This window comes from Lissotriton vulgaris, chromosome 1_1 (genome assembly GCF_964263255.1).
Source record: "Lissotriton vulgaris chromosome 1_1, aLisVul1.2, whole genome shotgun sequence".
Classification (NCBI taxonomy): Eukaryota; Metazoa; Chordata; class Amphibia; order Caudata; family Salamandridae; genus Lissotriton; species Lissotriton vulgaris.
This window is the reverse complement of record NC_141685.1, coordinates 230253294-230265267: the sequence shown is the minus strand read 5'-3', so window position 1 is coordinate 230265267 and position 11974 is coordinate 230253294. Positions and strand designations below refer to the sequence as shown.

The window sequence follows — 11974 nt, the reverse complement described above, 5'->3', positions numbered from 1 at the left end:
CTCCCCGTCGGGGAATTGAACCCCGGTCTCCCGCGTGACAGGCGGGGATACTGACCACTATACTAACGAGGACTTATTGGCTTCAGTTAAACAGTGCTCACCTCCCTGGGGTTAAGGCATGCCCTCGATCAATTCTCAGTATTGTAATAGGCAGAATTGCTGCTTTTGGTTAGGACAAGTAATCTTTTTTCCTAAATTATTACAATACAGAAATTCCTAGCCAAAAACTATCAGTTTTATGAAGAAATTATTTCATTGAAATAAATATCTATCGATCTGTCTATCTAGCTATCTTTCTATTCATCAATATATATATATATATATATATATATATAATCAGCTCACTTTACCATTTGCAGCTTATAACTATTAGCCACCACGGGTCACTACTAACCAAAAGCACTCATTCTCCTTGTAAATCGTGCCAATCGAGTGGAACAGCAGCCTAGGATTCACAACTGCTTCATCTCATTTTCCAACAGATTGTAGACGTAAATTGGTTTTGATGGTACGCCTGTGCATGCTGAAATATTCAGATCATATTCTGAATTTCAGTTAACACATCAGTAAGCATTTTGGCCATCAGTGAATTCAACCTTTTTTCTCAATCGGAATAGGCAAGGATAATGACAGATATATTTTACAATGTTAGAAAGTACATCATTTTATTTAATTGTGTGAATAAAAGGAATCGCCTCCCCGTCGGGGAATTGAACCCCGGTCTCTGGCGTGACAGGCGAGGATATTGACCACTATACTAACGAGGACTTATTGGCTTAAGTTAAACAGTGCTCACCTCCCTGGGGTTAAGGCATGCCCTCGATCAATTCTCAGTATTGTAATAGGCACAATTGCTGCTTTTGGTTAGGACAAGTAATCTTTTTTCCTAAATTATTACAATACAGAAATTCCTAGCCAAAAACAATCAGTTTTATGAAGAAATTATATTCATTGAAATAAATATCTATCGATCTTTCTATCTAGCTATCTTTCTATTCATCAATATATATATTTATATATATATATATATATAATCAGCTCACTTTACCATTTGCAGCTTATAACTATTAGCCACCAGGGGTCACTACTAACCAAAAGCAGTCATTCTACTTGTAAATCGTGCCAATCGAGTGGAACAGCAGCCTAGGATTCATGACTGCTTCATCTCATTTTCCAACAGATTGTAGACGTAAATTGGTTTTGATGGTACGCCTGTGCAAGCTGAAATATTCAGATCATATTCTGAATTTCAGTTAACACATCAGTAAGCATTTTGGCCATCAGTGAATTCAACCTTTTTTCTCAATCGGAATAGGCAAGGATAATGACAGATATATTTTACAATGTTAGAAAGTACATCATTTTATTTAATTGTGTGAATAAAAGGAATCGCCTCCCCGTCGGGGAATTGAACCCCGGTCTCTGGCGTGACAGGCGGGGATATTGACCACTATACTAACGAGGACTTATTGGCTTAAGTTAAACAGTGCTCACCTCCCTGGGGTTAAGGCATGCCCTCGATCAATTCTCAGTATTGTAATAGGCAGAATTGCTGCTTTTGGTTAGGACAAGTAATCTTTTTTCCTAAATTATTACAATACAGAAATTCCTAGCCAAAAACAATCAGTTTTATGAAGAAATTATATTCATTGAAATAAATATCTATCGATCTTTCTATCTAGCTATCTTTCTATTCATCAATATATATATTTATATATATATATATATATATATATAATCAGCTCACTTTACCATTTACAGCTTAAAACTATTAGCCACCACGGGTCACTACTAACCAAAAGCAGTCATTCTCCTTGTAAATCGTGCCAATCGAGTGGAACAGCAGCCTAGGATTCACGACTGCTTCATCTCATTTTCCAACAGATTGTAGACGTAAATTGGTTTTGATGGTACGCCTGTGCATGCTGAAATATTCAGATCATATTCTGAATTTCAGTTAACACATCAGTAAGCATTTTGGCCATCAGTGAATTCAACCTTTTTTCTCAATCGGAATAGGCAAGGATAATGACAGATATATTTTACAATGTTAGAAAGTACATCATTTTATTTAATTGTGTGAATAAAAGGAATCGCCTCCCCGTCGGGGAATTGAACCCCGGTCTCTGGCGTGACAGGCAGGGATACTGACCACTATACTAACGAGGACTTATTGGCTTCAGTTAAACAGTGCTCACCTCCCTGGGGTTAAGGCATGCCCTCGATCAATTCTCAGTATTGTAATAGGCAGAATTGCTGCTTTTGGTTAGGACAAGTAATCTTTTTTCCTACATTATTACAATACAGAAATTCCTAGCCAAAAACAATCAGTTTTATGAAGAAATTATATTCATTGAAATAAATATCTATCGATCTTTCTATCTAGCTATCTTTCTATTCATCAATATATATATTTATATATATATATATATATATAATCAGCTCACTTTACCATTTGCAGCTTATAACTATTAGCCACCAGGGGTCACTACTAACCAAAAGCAGTCATTCTACTTGTAAAAAAAAACTGCCCCTTGGTATAATCAAGAGCTCCAGATTGCTAAAACAGCATGCAAGAAACTCGAAAGAGATTGGCGTGTAAATTTCTGTCCAGAAACAAAAATTAGATATAAAACAGCTCAAAAAAACTACTATAAACTGGTGCGAGCGTCCAAAGCCTCCTATTATAACACACGCATTGTGGAAGCGGAGAATTCCTCTAAAGAGCTATTTCAAATCTATAAAGAAATCTCCACAGTCGAGTCCAACCCTACCTCTCAGAAAGACTCAGTGGATACCTGTAATAAAATTGCAAAATACTTTTCTGACAAAATCACCAACATTTACGCTAATTTTTCTGGCAATATAAAATCTGGCATTGATTTTTCAGAGAATGTAGATCACATCAACACGTCTCTCCATCTATGTGCCTTCTCTGTACCTCCAACTGGAATCTTGGAAAAAATGTGTAAGGGGATTAAATCTGGATCACCCCGTGACCCTGCACCTCCGAAAATATTAAATGCTAGCCTCCCGGTCCTGGAGCCACACTTTAGACGTATGTTGGAAACATCTTTCTCCACAGCCACCCTCCCTGCTGACTGGAAACAAGCCATAGTGTTTCCCATTAAGAAAAAACCAAATTTAAGTCAGGACATACTGGAGAATCTTCGCCCAATTTCCCTACTCCCCTACCTTGCCAAGTTGGCCGAGAAAGTGGTCAACGTCCAACTAATGACCCATCTCGAAACCCAAAATATCTTCCACCCATCTCAATCGGGTTTCAGAACAGGTTACTCCACAGAGACGGCTCTCTTAAGAGCTATTGAAACTCTGCGGGAGGGAGCTGATAAAGGCAAAACTATGGCTTTGATCATGCTGGACCTCAGTGCCGCGTTTGACACTGTAGCTCACTCCATACTGCTACAGTGTCTAAACAGAGCGGGAGTCACTAAAAAGGCTCTATGCTGGCTGAAGGCTTTTTTAACAAACAGAAGCTTTCAGGTCCAAAGAGGGACCTATCTCTCTGAAAGCTTGATCTTAGAACAGGGGGTACCTCAGGGCTCGACCCTGAGTCCCACCCTGTTCAATTTATATATGTCCCCTTTGGCAGAGGTGATCCAATCGTTCGGCGTAGAGCTTGTCTCTTACGCCGACGACACTCAACTCTTGATCTCCCTGTCTCAATCCCCCTCCTCTGAGGCAGATAACTTCAACTCATGTATGTGCAAGGTGGCTACATGGATGAACGAGCATTGCCTCAAATTAAACGGAACAAAAACAGAGGTACTCGTCATAGGTGGGAACAACACCAACTGGACCAAGGATTGGTGGCCCTCATGTCTGGGATCATTACCCACCCCCAGTCAGGAGGCCAAGAACTTGGGCGTCTGGATTGACACCAAACTTTCATTTGACAGTCATGTCAAAAAATAGTTGGAAAATGCTTCGGAGTGATGAAGACACTCCGTCGCACCCTGGATCTTCTTCCCCTGAGTTCCAGGCGTACCATGACGCAGGCCCTCATCACATCCCGAATTGACTATGGGAATGTGCTTCTTTTGGGAACCTCAGAAAAAAACGTCAGGAAGTTACAGGTCCTACAAAATTCAGCAGCACGCCTTGTGCTACGACTTCCGCGAAGAGCTCCTTCCAAACCTTCCTTGGATGCTCTACATTGGTTGCCCATAAAAAAGAGAATAATATTCAAGGCCCTTCTCTGGTGCCACAGAATTGTTCACCACAGAGCCCCCTCCTATCTGCTTGACTTAGCCTCACCCTATGAACCTTCCAGATCCCTTCGCTCGAAGGGAACAGGTTTGCTTAAGATCATGCGCCCAAAAAAAGCCAGACTTGGAGGTAGATCCTTTCGCATTCTCGCAGCCAAGGAATGGAATACCCTTCCTATGAATATCAGACAGGAAAAAAGTGAAACATTCTTTAGGAAACATCTAAAAACATATCTTTTCACCACTTAAACTGTCTGATGCTCTGCTCCATACAAGCAACACTCTTCTCCACAGTGCGGGGACACGTCGCGAGACGTCACCAGGCGCTCTATAAGCTCCTATAATAATAAAAATAATAATAAATCGTGCCAATCGAGTGGAACAGCAGCCTAGGATTCACCACTGCTTCATCTCATTTTCCAACAGATTGTAGACGTAAATTGGTTGTGATGGTACGCCTGTGCATGCTGAAATATTCAGAGCATATTCTGAATTTCAGTTAACACATCAGTAAGCATTTTGGCCATCAGTGAATTCAACCTTTTTTCTCAATCGGAATAGGCAAGGATAATGACAGATATATTTTACAATGTTAGAAAGTACATCATTTTATTTAATTGTGTGAATAAAAGGAATCGCCTCCCCGTCGGGGAATTGAACCCCGGTCTCTGGCGTGACAGGCGGGGATACTGACCACTATACTAACGAGGACTTATTGGCTTCAGTTAAACAGTGCTCACCTCCCTGGGGTTAAGGCATGCCCTCGATCAATTCTCAGTATTGTAATAGGCAGAATTGCTGCTTTTGGTTAGGACAAGTAATCTTTTTTCCTAAATTATTACAATACAGAAATTCCAAGCCAAAAACAATCAGTTTTATGAAGAAATTATATTCATTGAAATAAATATCTATCGATCTTTCTATCTAGCTATCTTTCTATTCATCAATATATATATTTATATATATATATATATATATATATATATATATATATATATATATATATATATATATATATATAATCAGCTCACTTTACCATTTACAGCTTAAAACTATTAGCCACCACGGGTCACTACTAACCAAAAGCAGTCATTCTCCTTGTAAATCGTGCCAATCGAGTGGAACAGCAGCCTAGGATTCACGACTGCTTCATCTCATTTTCCAACAGATTGTAGACGTAAATTGGTTTTGATGGTACGCCTGTGCATGCTGAAATATTCAGATCATATTCTGAATTTCAGTTAACACATCAGTAAGCATTTTGGCCATCAGTGAATTCAACCTTTTTTCTCAATCGGAATAGGCAAGGATAATGACAGATATATTTTACAATGTTAGAAAGTACATCATTTTATTTAATTGTGTGAATAAAAGGTATCACCTCCCCGTCGGGGAATTGAACCCCGGTCTCTGGCCTGACAGGCGGGGATACTGACCACTATACTAACGAGGACTTATTGGCTTCAGTTAAACAGTGCTCACCTCCCTGGGGTTAAGGCATGCCCTCGATCAATTCTCAGTATTGTAATAGGCAGAATTGCTGCTTTTGGTTAGGACAAGTAATCTTTTTTCCTAAATTATTACAATACAGAAATTCCTAGCCAAAAACAATCAGTTTTATGAAGAAATTATATTCATTGAAATAAATATCTATCGATCTTTCTATCTAGCTATCTTTCTATTCATCAATATATATATTTGTATATATATATATATATAATCAGCTCACTTTACCATTTGCAGCTTATAACTATTAGCCACCAGGGGTCACTACTAACCAAAAGCAGTCATTCTACTTGTAAATCGTGCCAATCGAGTGGAACAGCAGCCTAGGATTCATGACTGCTTCATCTCATTTTCCAACAGATTGTAGACGTAAATTGGTTTTGATGGTACGCCTGTGCAAGCTGAAATATTCAGATCATATTCTGAATTTCAGTTAACACATCAGTAAGCATTTTGGCCATCAGTGAATTCAACCTTTTTTCTCAATCGGAATAGGCAAGGATAATGACAGATATATTTTACAATGTTAGAAAGTACATCATTTTATTTAATTGTGTGAATAAAAGGAATCGCCTCCCCGTCGGGGAATTGAACCCCGGTCTCTGGCGTGACAGGCGGGGATATTGACCACTATACTAACGAGGACTTATTGGCTTAAGTTAAACAGTGCTCACCTCCCTGGGGTTAAGGCATGCCCTCGATCAATTCTCAGTATTGTAATAGGCAGAATTGCTGCTTTTGGTTAGGACAAGTAATCTTTTTTCCTAAATTATTACAATACAGAAATTCCTAGCCAAAAACAATCAGTTTTATGAAGAAATTATATTCATTGAAATAAATATCTATCGATCTTTCTATCTAGCTATCTTTCTATTCATCAATATATATATTTATATATATATATATATATATATATAATCAGCTCACTTTACCATTTACAGCTTAAAACTATTAGCCACCACGGGTCACTACTAACCAAAAGCAGTCATTCTCCTTGTAAATCGTGCCAATCGAGTGGAACAGCAGCCTAGGATTCACGACTGCTTCATCTCATTTTCCAACAGATTGTAGACGTAAATTGGTTTTGATGGTACGCCTGTGCATGCTGAAATATTCAGATCATATTCTGAATTTCAGTTAACACATCAGTAAGCATTTTGGCCATCAGTGAATTCAACCTTTTTTCTCAATCGGAATAGGCAAGGATAATGACAGATATATTTTACAATGTTAGAAAGTACATCATTTTATTTAATTGTGTGAATAAAAGGAATCGCCTCCCCGTCGGGGAATTGAACCCCGGTCTCTGGCGTGACAGGCAGGGATACTGACCACTATACTAACGAGGACTTATTGGCTTCAGTTAAACAGTGCTCACCTCCCTGGGGTTAAGGCATGCCCTCGATCAATTCTCAGTATTGTAATAGGCAGAATTGCTGCTTTTGGTTAGGACAAGTAATCTTTTTTCCTACATTATTACAATACAGAAATTCCTAGCCAAAAACAATCAGTTTTATGAAGAAATTATATTCATTGAAATAAATATCTATCGATCTTTCTATCTAGCTATCTTTCTATTCATCAATATATATATTTATATATATATATATATATAATCAGCTCACTTTACCATTTGCAGCTTATAACTATTAGCCACCAGGGGTCACTACTAACCAAAAGCAGTCATTCTACTTGTAAAAAAAAACTGCCCCTTGGTATAATCAAGAGCTCCAGATTGCTAAAACAGCATGCAAGAAACTCGAAAGAGATTGGCGTGTAAATTTCTGTCCAGAAACAAAAATTAGATATAAAACAGCTCAAAAAAACTACTATAAACTGGTGCGAGCGTCCAAAGCCTCCTATTATAACACACGCATTGTGGAAGCGGAGAATTCCTCTAAAGAGCTATTTCAAATCTATAAAGAAATCTCCACAGTCGAGTCCAACCCTACCTCTCAGAAAGACTCAGTGGATACCTGTAATAAAATTGCAAAATACTTTTCTGACAAAATCACCAACATTTACGCTAATTTTTCTGGCAATATAAAATCTGGCATTGATTTTTCAGAGAATGTAGATCACATCAACACGTCTCTCCATCTATGTGCCTTCTCTGTACCTCCAACTGGAATCTTGGAAAAAATGTGTAAGGGGATTAAATCTGGATCACCCCGTGACCCTGCACCTCCGAAAATATTAAATGCTAGCCTCCCGGTCCTGGAGCCACACTTTAGACGTATGTTGGAAACATCTTTCTCCACAGCCACCCTCCCTGCTGACTGGAAACAAGCCATAGTGTTTCCCATTAAGAAAAAACCAAATTTAAGTCAGGACATACTGGAGAATCTTCGCCCAATTTCCCTACTCCCCTACCTTGCCAAGTTGGCCGAGAAAGTGGTCAACGTCCAACTAATGACCCATCTCGAAACCCAAAATATCTTCCACCCATCTCAATCGGGTTTCAGAACAGGTTACTCCACAGAGACGGCTCTCTTAAGAGCTATTGAAACTCTGCGGGAGGGAGCTGATAAAGGCAAAACTATGGCTTTGATCATGCTGGACCTCAGTGCCGCGTTTGACACTGTAGCTCACTCCATACTGCTACAGTGTCTAAACAGAGCGGGAGTCACTAAAAAGGCTCTATGCTGGCTGAAGGCTTTTTTAACAAACAGAAGCTTTCAGGTCCAAAGAGGGACCTATCTCTCTGAAAGCTTGATCTTAGAACAGGGGGTACCTCAGGGCTCGACCCTGAGTCCCACCCTGTTCAATTTATATATGTCCCCTTTGGCAGAGGTGATCCAATCGTTCGGCGTAGAGCTTGTCTCTTACGCCGACGACACTCAACTCTTGATCTCCCTGTCTCAATCCCCCTCCTCTGAGGCAGATAACTTCAACTCATGTATGTGCAAGGTGGCTACATGGATGAACGAGCATTGCCTCAAATTAAACGGAACAAAAACAGAGGTACTCGTCATAGGTGGGAACAACACCAACTGGACCAAGGATTGGTGGCCCTCATGTCTGGGATCATTACCCACCCCCAGTCAGGAGGCCAAGAACTTGGGCGTCTGGATTGACACCAAACTTTCATTTGACAGTCATGTCAAAAAATAGTTGGAAAATGCTTCGGAGTGATGAAGACACTCCGTCGCACCCTGGATCTTCTTCCCCTGAGTTCCAGGCGTACCATGACGCAGGCCCTCATCACATCCCGAATTGACTATGGGAATGTGCTTCTTTTGGGAACCTCAGAAAAAAACGTCAGGAAGTTACAGGTCCTACAAAATTCAGCAGCACGCCTTGTGCTACGACTTCCGCGAAGAGCTCCTTCCAAACCTTCCTTGGATGCTCTACATTGGTTGCCCATAAAAAAGAGAATAATATTCAAGGCCCTTCTCTGGTGCCACAGAATTGTTCACCACAGAGCCCCCTCCTATCTGCTTGACTTAGCCTCACCCTATGAACCTTCCAGATCCCTTCGCTCGAAGGGAACAGGTTTGCTTAAGATCATGCGCCCAAAAAAAGCCAGACTTGGAGGTAGATCCTTTCGCATTCTCGCAGCCAAGGAATGGAATACCCTTCCTATGAATATCAGACAGGAAAAAAGTGAAACATTCTTTAGGAAACATCTAAAAACATATCTTTTCACCACTTAAACTGTCTGATGCTCTGCTCCATACAAGCAACACTCTTCTCCACAGTGCGGGGACACGTCGAGAGACGTCACCAGGCGCTCTATAAGCTCCTATAATAATAAAAATAATAATAAATCGTGCCAATCGAGTGGAACAGCAGCCTAGGATTCACCACTGCTTCATCTCATTTTCCAACAGATTGTAGACGTAAATTGGTTGTGATGGTACGCCTGTGCATGCTGAAATATTCAGAGCATATTCTGAATTTCAGTTAACACATCAGTAAGCATTTTGGCCATCAGTGAATTCAACCTTTTTTCTCAATCGGAATAGGCAAGGATAATGACAGATATATTTTACAATGTTAGAAAGTACATCATTTTATTTAATTGTGTGAATAAAAGGAATCGCCTCCCCGTCGGGGAATTGAACCCCGGTCTCTGGCGTGACAGGCGGGGATACTGACCACTATACTAACGAGGACTTATTGGCTTCAGTTAAACAGTGCTCACCTCCCTGGGGTTAAGGCATGCCCTCGATCAATTCTCAGTATTGTAATAGGCAGAATTGCTGCTTTTGGTTAGGACAAGTAATCTTTTTTCCTAAATTATTACAATACAGAAATTCCAAGCCAAAAACAATCAGTTTTATGAAGAAATTATATTCATTGAAATAAATATCTATCGATCTTTCTATCTAGCTATCTTTCTATTCATCAATATATATATTTATATATATATATATATATATATATATATATATATATATATATATATATATATATATATATATAATCAGCTCACTTTACCATTTACAGCTTAAAACTATTAGCCACCACGGGTCACTACTAACCAAAAGCAGTCATTCTCCTTGTAAATCGTGCCAATCGAGTGGAACAGCAGCCTAGGATTCACGACTGCTTCATCTCATTTTCCAACAGATTGTAGACGTAAATTGGTTTTGATGGTACGCCTGTGCATGCTGAAATATTCAGATCATATTCTGAATTTCAGTTAACACATCAGTAAGCATTTTGGCCATCAGTGAATTCAACCTTTTTTCTCAATCGGAATAGGCAAGGATAATGACAGATATATTTTACAATGTTAGAAAGTACATCATTTTATTTAATTGTGTGAATAAAAGGTATCACCTCCCCGTCGGGGAATTGAACCCCGGTCTCTGGCCTGACAGGCGGGGATACTGACCACTATACTAACGAGGACTTATTGGCTTCAGTTAAACAGTGCTCACCTCCCTGGGGTTAAGGCATGCCCTCGATCAATTCTCAGTATTGTAATAGGCAGAATTGCTGCTTTTGGTTAGGACAAGTAATCTTTTTTCCTAAATTATTACAATACAGAAATTCCTAGCCAAAAACAATCAGTTTTATGAAGAAATTATATTCATTGAAATAAATATCTATCGATCTTTCTATCTAGCTATCTTTCTATTCATCAATATATATATTTGTATATATATATATATATAATCAGCTCACTTTACCATTTGCAGCTTATAACTATTAGCCACCAGGGGTCACTACTAACCAAAAGCAGTCATTCTACTTGTAAATCGTGCCAATCGAGTGGAACAGCAGCCTAGGATTCATGACTGCTTCATCTCATTTTCCAACAGATTGTAGACGTAAATTGGTTTTGATGGTACGCCTGTGCAAGCTGAAATATTCAGATCATATTCTGAATTTCAGTTAACACATCAGTAAGCATTTTGGCCATCAGTGAATTCAACCTTTTTTCTCAATCGGAATAGGCAAGGATAATGACAGATATATTTTACAATGTTAGAAAGTACATCATTTTATTTAATTGTGTGAATAAAAGGAATCGCCTCCCCGTCGGGGAATTGAACCCCGGTCTCTGGCGTGACAGGCGGGGATATTGACCACTATACTAACGAGGACTTATTGGCTTAAGTTAAACAGTGCTCACCTCCCTGGGGTTAAGGCATGCCCTCGATCAATTCTCAGTATTGTAATAGGCAGAATTGCTGCTTTTGGTTAGGACAAGTAATCTTTTTTCCTAAATTATTACAATACAGAAATTCCTAGCCAAAAACAATCAGTTTTATGAAGAAATTATATTCATTGAAATAAATATCTATCGATCTTTCTATCTAGCTATCTTTCTATTCATCAATATATATATTTATATATATATATATATATATATATAATCAGCTCACTTTACCATTTACAGCTTAAAACTATTAGCCACCACGGGTCACTACTAACCAAAAGCAGTCATTCTCCTTGTAAATCGTGCCAATCGAGTGGAACAGCAGCCTAGGATTCACGACTGCTTCATCTCATTTTCCAACAGATTGTAGACGTAAATTGGTTTTGATGGTACGCCTGTGCATGCTGAAATATTCAGATCATATTCTGAATTTCAGTTAACACATCAGTAAGCATTTTGGCCATCAGTGAATTCAACCTTTTTTCTCAATCGGAATAGGCAAGGATAATGACAGATATATTTTACAATGTTAGAAAGTACATCATTTTATTTAATTGTGTGAATAAAAGGAATCGCCTCCCCGTCGGGGAATTGAACCCCGGTCTCTGGCGTGACAGGCAGGGAT

At 39.1% G+C, this 11974-nt stretch overlaps 1 non-coding gene across 1 annotated transcript; it reads right to left on the bottom strand.

Annotated features, from left to right (window-relative positions):
• Positions 1–72, bottom strand: TRNAD-GUC (transfer RNA aspartic acid (anticodon GUC)). The gene has a single exon. It is a non-coding gene; the product is annotated as a tRNA-Asp (tRNA).
• Between the last annotated feature and the right edge of the window lie 11902 nt (positions 73–11974).